We start from the raw sequence: 8219 nt of genomic DNA, 5'->3' as shown, positions 1-8219 counted from the left end.
AAAAAAAAAAAAAAAAAAAAAAAAAAAAAAAAAAAAAAAAAAAAAAAAAAAAAAAAAAAAAAAAAAAAAAAAAAAAACGTAACTTCAGTAACTATATTTTGAATTTTCTTTCTCACAGTGAGAAAAATAAAACGATTGCATGTAATTAATTCCACTTCAAACATATAAATACAAGCACTCACCTTACAATTTTTTCAAAGAAACAAAGTGTTGCAGAGATAATAACAAATTCAAAATTTTTTCCAGAGAAGTATATTTGACCAGGTAATCCAAAACATTGCCAGATGACTTGCTATTGTTTGGCAGTAAGCTATTGTTACCAATCAATCTGAAGAAACACATTCAAATTCCTATTTCTTATCAATATATATGAAATGTTCCTTCACTGGTTGGTTTACCCTACTGGGCAGTGGCATTGAACCTTAAAAAACATCAGAGTAAGGTATACCGAGCAGTGGCCCCGACCCTTAAAAAAAACATCAAAGTAAGGTATACCGGGCAAATGTATAATGAGCAATGGCACTTAACTAGACCTAGTATATATTTCAGACATTTACCAAAGCGACTATGTGATTGTCAACATTTACCGGTAGAAGGCAACAACCACCAATTTCGGTTACTCACAGTAACGGAAGTTCTATGAATTTTTCCCCAAAACTTTAAAGCAATAAAAATATGCGATTTGGGGTTTCGATTAAGTCATTTGAAACTACACGTTTCTCAGTTTTTATATATTTTTTTTTTAAAAAATCGAATCTTATTGTAGTGTGGTTGGATGAAAAACCGAACTGAATGATACTAATAATTTCCTTTAACGTAAAGTGCATAAAAATAGATGCTTATCAAAAATCTGAATATATATCTCATGCCCCTCCCCCATAATAGTCAAATAATATCGCAGCAAAAGGGGAGAATTAAGGTAAATAATGTGATTGGCTGGAGAGAAATATCTAGTGTTTCTCTGTTGCGAAGCAACCAAGTTGACACAATAAAAAATAATAAAATAAAAACTTGAATCTGTTTTATTCATTATTTTCACCTAGCTCGGGAAAGCTTACCTTTTAATAGATAATAGAAAAAATATCTTGAAGTTTCTAAGCAACAGAGATTATTTTTAGGCTGATTTCTAACCAAAACACGAAGATGGTTTTTTTTTTCTTTCTATCTCCCTTAAAAATAGAACTTGAATGAATTAATAAACTATTTATGATTTTATAAAAATTTTGATTTCGAACACGAGAACTTTTCCTATGACCTTATTTGTGTTTTTTCATGTTGTTCTTTTAACTTTTTTTAAATATAAAGATTTTATACTAAAACCAAATTTCCAAAATTCATTTTAATTCTTTTAATTATAAACAGAGTTGTAGGGCAAGCTATCTTTCCTCCTATGATCAAATCCTCTAGACAAAAAGGTTTCGAGACAAAAAAGAAAAAAAAAGGATCCGGAACAAATTTATAGTATTTGGAAGAGAGTATAACTAATGCAGGGTGTCCCAAAACAACCGCATAAACTCTGCACAGCTAGATTCCTCGTTGGGAGTACATAAAAACTACCCCAAGAAGCGTTCCCGTACGATCCATAGTTTACGAGAAAAATACGAAAAACAAAGTATGACGTCACTGCCGGTGCAAGAAAAAACACTTTATTGAACATATCAACAGCAGTATACTATGCACAATTTAAAGCAGATGCAAGATTTTAACATTTTAAACATTATCGTCTGGAGGGAGATGCAAATACTGTTGTTGATATGTCCAATAAAGTGTTTTTTTCTTGCACCGGTAGTGACGTCATACTTTGTTTTTTGTATTTTCTCGTAAAGTATGGATCGTACAGGAACGCTTATTGGGGCAGTTTTTATGTACTCCCAACGAGGAATCTAGCTGTTCAGAGTTTATGCTGTCGTTTTGGGACATCCTGTGTACTCATTCACAAAGTTTTGTATTCTTTTTTCTCTAATTAAAAAAATAATAATAAATGTAAACTAGCATTTTGAAGACATTGATATATGTATGTTTAAAAATATTGTATGATTCATTATTTAAAGAATCGCTTCATTTTGCCTAATATATAAGTTACATGGTTTTCTTTAGATAAAGATAATTTGCTGTTACCATCCTAATGTTTCTATAAGAATGAAAAAGGAAAAATGGAAGCGAAAGCAAAACTGGAAAAATCACAGTACTCGAGAGTGTAAATAAAGATAACAAAACAAAACTAGATAAACCGCAATGTCCAAGAGATTCAAATTAGAGCAAAATGCATTTCCACACACTATCCAGAGTTGGTGAGGAACTCATATAGTTAACAAGGGTAATCTTCTTTCTTTATAAATAAAAGAAGATTCCCGGACATCAAGATGTGCTGATGTGACAGGGGTGGTAAGAATTTTGGCATTACCAAAATAGATTTATGCCTAGGATTCCAAGAACGTGCTGTAATAGATGATTTACTTAAATTTTGTAAAGAACTTATCTACTGTGCTCCTTTAATCAAAATTTCTAAGCGCGTCTGTTGCGTTCGATATAGCCAAGGTTGCACTGTCAACGTGACGATTTTTTTTCACTCTAGGCTGTCGGGGTTTTTTGAAATTTTTTTTTCACTTTTATTTTCCTATTTTTTTGAGAAATGGGTTTTAAATTTTTTCTGATTACTGTTGTTCTCTTCATTCACATTTGGCGAATCTTGAAAATGGGTGCCTATTATTGAGCACACGAAACATTTGCTTAAGGAAAACGAAGATGATAATAAAACTTTACATGTTTCAAGCCCTTATCGAATTTCTAAATAGTCGTAAACTTAAAATTGGACTTCTCAGGAACTATTCGACTGATTTCGCTCAAATTTTTGATATTTGTCACGTAAAATACCGTTATTTAAAATGATGTTGCACACTTTACAATTAAAAACGTTTTTGACTAGCATTAAGTAAAATAATAAAAATTTACTAAAAGCTATTTTTTGCATGAGATTATCTTTGGATAAACAAATTCTATAAATGTGTTTAAAATTTTTCAGTGAGCATAAAACGTTCTAGAGATATGGAGAAATGTGCAAAAAGTAAAATTAACATTAAGGACGCTCTCCTGACCAAACTATTGGGACCATATTTCCTACATATCGGCTGCATTTTTAGTGGCAAAAGTTTGAATCCATCAAAAAAAAGGTATGTTCAGTCAAAGAAAGTGTGCTTTTGTTTCTGATTTAGTAACTTAAAATATTGTCTGCACTAATTAACTAGCATATTTGAGGAATCCCCCTCGAATCTTTAAGAAGGAGTCCCAGAACATGAAAATCCGATCATTGGATCAAAATTTATGCAGGGTTGTCCATTTATTTATTTATTTATTTTGCGCACTATACATAAAATGCTGATGTAATCTTTCAAATGGATCTTTTACTTAAAAAAGGAAAAACCGTAGTAGAAAAACAAATAAAAATGCTTATAAATCACGAGGAGAAACTAAATTCTTCTTACAATAATGGTTAAATTTCATTAAAAGTGAATCAGGTATTATTTTATAAGATTTATTCTATGAAGAGCGAGTTTTTTGTCTGTTTTCTAATTCGAAATCACTGAAGCGTGAGCGTATTTACAAAACGTTTTGGAAGAATTTTTATTTTCGAAATTAATTAGTCGAGGAATTTTGAAAACTTTTGAATAACAATGCAAAATAGTTTTTTATATTTATAATTATTTTTTTTAACATATTTTTTAGAAGGGAAAAAAGCTAAGATCATCGACATAATACAATGGATCAGAATAAAAGAAGGTTAAGTTCAACGCGTTTTTTTCTCTTCAAATTTTTTTTAATTTTTCGCCAAAGCAGTCGATATAATCTGTGCAGTCGAAGTGATAAAACAAAAATACAGTATATTGCGGTTATAGCGACAATTTACAATACTTTATGCAATTGTCGTCATAGCGAGCTTGTTGTTACAACTAAATACACATTTTAATGTTAAAATAGCAAAACAATCTACACACACACACACACACACGCATATATATATATATATATATATATATATATATATATATATTAAGACTGAATTGGTATTGAATAGTTATTCAAATTTAGTTATTATTCATTAAGTAAGATTATGCGAATTTTCGACTGATGATTCATTAATAAATTTTTGAATTAATCGATAAAATACAAAACGTTATGTCCTTTTCTTAGAAATTTGCATGCCGATTAAAAAAAGAAATAATTGCAGAAAGTAATTACAAAGTAATGAACAACTTGCAACCATGATTGTAAGTAAGCTAGTAATTCGAAATATTTGTGACTACTGAATAAATTAAATTCATTATTCAGGAAGGTTTTGAATGTTGATTCAATATTTTTTTTCAACATTATACTGACTAAAGAACATTCTCACTTCAGATTACTTCCACGTTATCCAGAATATGCATTATCTTGAATATAGCAATAAGATATTATAATACCTCATTGCTTTCTTTACAATTCACTTCAATCCTTAGAAGCATTTTTATATATTACTCTGAAATCGTTACTGTTAGTGGTTATTTCAAGTACGAACTAGAAAATAATAAATGATTGTGCTGTCTTCGGTTATACTTTGTTAGAAAGGAAAGCTGGAATATTTTTTTTTATGAAGACGCCAAAAAAAAAAGAGAAAAATATTTCTCAGGACGACTATGTCAAAATTATTACCTCTCCTGCCCAGCACCGAGAGCTCTTTAATTGAGGAATTTCTTAACTGTTTCATTTATTTATTTTTGCCAGAAGTGATGCTCTAAATAGAAATTTTTTGTGTGTGGATTTAGTGCATACAACTCACAGCATCAGATATGATGACAAATGTTAAAAATTGTTACAATTTCGCTTCTTTTTAAAATAAATATTTTCCAATTATTTTTAATTGCCGGATATTAATTTCATCTATAAATAAATGAAATTCGCAAGTTTCGATGGGTTTTTTTCTAATATATATAACTAAAAAAATACATAAATTTATAAATATTTATAATAAAAAAAATTAAATGAGAATAGTATATTTACCATAACATATATCGCATACAATTTTAAAAATGTTTAAAAATATTGTGAGTGTGCTATAGATATTTGGACATTGACAAGACTCGATAAATTAGTATTGCCCAGGGCGATCAGTTGTTTTTGTATTGCTTGAGAATGGATACTCTTGACTTCCTTTAACAGAAATAAATCCTATAAAATATAAAAGCAGTGGATGTTTTTAGCAACTGATTCTCAGGTGAGGACGTTTTAAAAGAGATAAAATTTAATAATTGTTTTTTTTTTCTTTCCTTTTCCTCGAGGAATATTTTTTATGCGATCTAAATTTTTCATTTTGCTTTAAAGACAAATAAAAAGACATCCGTGAAAAACTAGATTGTTTCACCCATATTAAGCCCTTTTTTCACCCATTTTTCACCCATATTAAGCCCTTTTAAGCACTTTTTTTTATTTTTGATTAACTGTTCCAGAAATTATACCACTCATAAGCCATGTACGTACTTTTATATTTTATTACAGAATTTATACTGTTTAGTACAAAACTTCTCATACAATAATACGACAGTACTTTATAACTAATAAATAAAAGAACAAATAATGATTGTAATAAAAATAAGTTTCATAAAAATAAGTTTCATAAAAATATTTTTCCAGCATTTCCGGTAGTCCTACGAAAAGTTATAAGAAAACTAAATAATTTAAATTTGTGTATCCAAAGATAATTTCCAAGTAAAAATAATTTTTAATACTAATTTATTATTTTTCATTATTTTATACTCTTTTATTATTTCATTATTTTTTTAATATTTCATTATTTTTTTAGTATTTCATTATTTTTTTAGTATTTCACTTTTTTTTTAGTATTTCATTATTTTTTTAGTATTTCATTATTTTTTTAGTATCATTAATAGTGAAATTAATATGAAGGGGCCCACGCTTTCGATCTCTTTCAGGACTAATTCCGGCTGCTTCTAAATTTTGAGCCCGAAATTCCAAACACTCCAGAAAAAGGTACGTTTATTGAGAGAAAGTACTTTTTGTATCTGACATTGTAACTTAATTCATAGTTATTTTATTTTATTTCATAACGGTCCTGGAACAGTCGATCCAATTTCCGCTTTATGACTACAAATGTTTAACTCCGTAGGCTTGTAATATTGAACCAATCCAGAAGACAAGGAAACTTCTAGATCAGTTTTCCTAGAGGTAAGATTTGTTGTGGGAACATGGTGGACTTTGAAACTCAGCAGATTTAACGTGCATCAGTCACCATTTACTAAGCGGGGAGTCTTTGGCCAGAAGGGATCGAACCCACAACCTCTTGGAAATGAGCCCAGTGCCATACCAACCAGACCAAATGATGAGAAACATTGGCATAAAATCATTATAACGTTGCCAGCGTGTTTGTCCTTGTTCTTCAGAAAAGTATTTTTTTTCCTATGGGAAGTAAATTTTACAAATAATAATAATATGTAATTAATTAATTCATTCATTTTTATTTGCACGATTTATATCAGATTTTCAGAGAATCAAACCTGAAATTCAAACATAAGAATGGGTAATTATTACTCTACAAAAAAGAAAACTCTTGCAATTAAAATTTCGACCACTTCTTGACTATTTTGATTGCTCAAATTTTAACTGGCGTTCTGTACAGGATGACAACACAATTTTCTGACAACGCTTTCGTACCACTATAAGCAGAATTTATCAGCGATTATTTTCCGGCGTCAGCGAGCCAGGAGACACAGCTAAAATGTTGAAAATATGAAAATAAAAAACTTATATATATTTAAATAACCAAGTTTGTTCAGTACACTAAAAGTGAGGAAATAAATTTATAAATACATAACAAAATCCGTACATAACATATCCGCACATTTCACACATAACAAAATCCGCAAGGAAAAATTTTCACTATGAACTTCTGTCACCATTTTTCGTTTTGCTGGCGAAAATTATCATTTATTTTTCTTTTTTAATACACTTATCAAACGTGGTTTTTAAAAAAATATCTATTTTCAATTACACCTTTGAAAAAGGCCTATCATTGCCATCCTTTAAAATATATACTCTCATTGCAAGTTTTATTAATTTAAATTAAATTCCATTCTTTGCCAAATCAAAAAAACAACTATATTTGGTGGGAAAAAGTTTGCAAAACATATATTTTTAATTAAACATGCTTGAGAATAAAATCAGATGCATGTGAACAAATCTCCCCGATAATTTGTTAAACTCAAAAGGCAATTTATTTTCTATATAGTAATTATTTGCATTTTTTCCTAATCATGAATAGGAACTCATTAAACTATCTTTTTTATACGACCATTTCGATTACATCGCATATCCAGGATGTGTGGAGTCATTTTAAGTTTTTTTTTCCTTTTTACAACGATGTTTTTATTCTATAAGGTAAAAGAATTTATAAATGTTTGAGAAACACACAGGATAAAATAAAACTATAAGACATTAAAACTCTATAAGTAAATAATTAAATAAGAAAATAAAATAAATTGGAAATGCGAGAGCAAGTTATTTTTTTTTTCAAAACGTTTCAAACAATATTTCATTTCAATTTCAAATTAAAAAAGTAATTACAGAATTGCCAGAAATTTCCCTCAGCAGCAAAGACAAGAGGAAGAGGGTTATAACAAAATTGTAAATAAATAATATTTGCCTATAAGGTTTTCAAATTGGATTTTCATCTTATTTTTCCCATGCATTTTTTCAAGATTTTTATAATCATGGGAAGTTTCCTCCTTGCTCACTTCGCCCACCTACCTTCGTAATAGCCTCTAACTTATCTTAGTTTTTTTTTTTTTTCGTTTATAAATCGATATTTTTCGACAAAAAAAGGGAAATATAAATGAAATATATAATTATTGAAATTTTACGTAAGTAAGAAAAAAGCTTGCGTGTGAAAAAAAAATCAACTCTACTTAAAATAGGAAATATTTAAACTCAGGAATTGGAGGTAAAAAATGCGAAGTAATTTTAATAGCTAACTATATAAAATATTTGTGTTTTTCTGAATTCTTTGTAATCATTACTATTGTTATCATTCTGAAAGTTTTTTTTTCCTCTGAATAGATTTTAAACTTTATTACTACGAATTATTTATTGTGTTGGAACAAAAGTATAATTTTCTTTTTATCGTCAGAGAATTTATATATATATATAATAGCAATAAGATATTATAATACCTC

Source organism: Parasteatoda tepidariorum, chromosome X2 (assembly GCF_043381705.1).
Source record: "Parasteatoda tepidariorum isolate YZ-2023 chromosome X2, CAS_Ptep_4.0, whole genome shotgun sequence".
NCBI lineage: Eukaryota > Metazoa > Arthropoda > Arachnida > Araneae > Theridiidae > Parasteatoda > Parasteatoda tepidariorum.
This window is presented reverse-complemented; position numbering follows the sequence as displayed.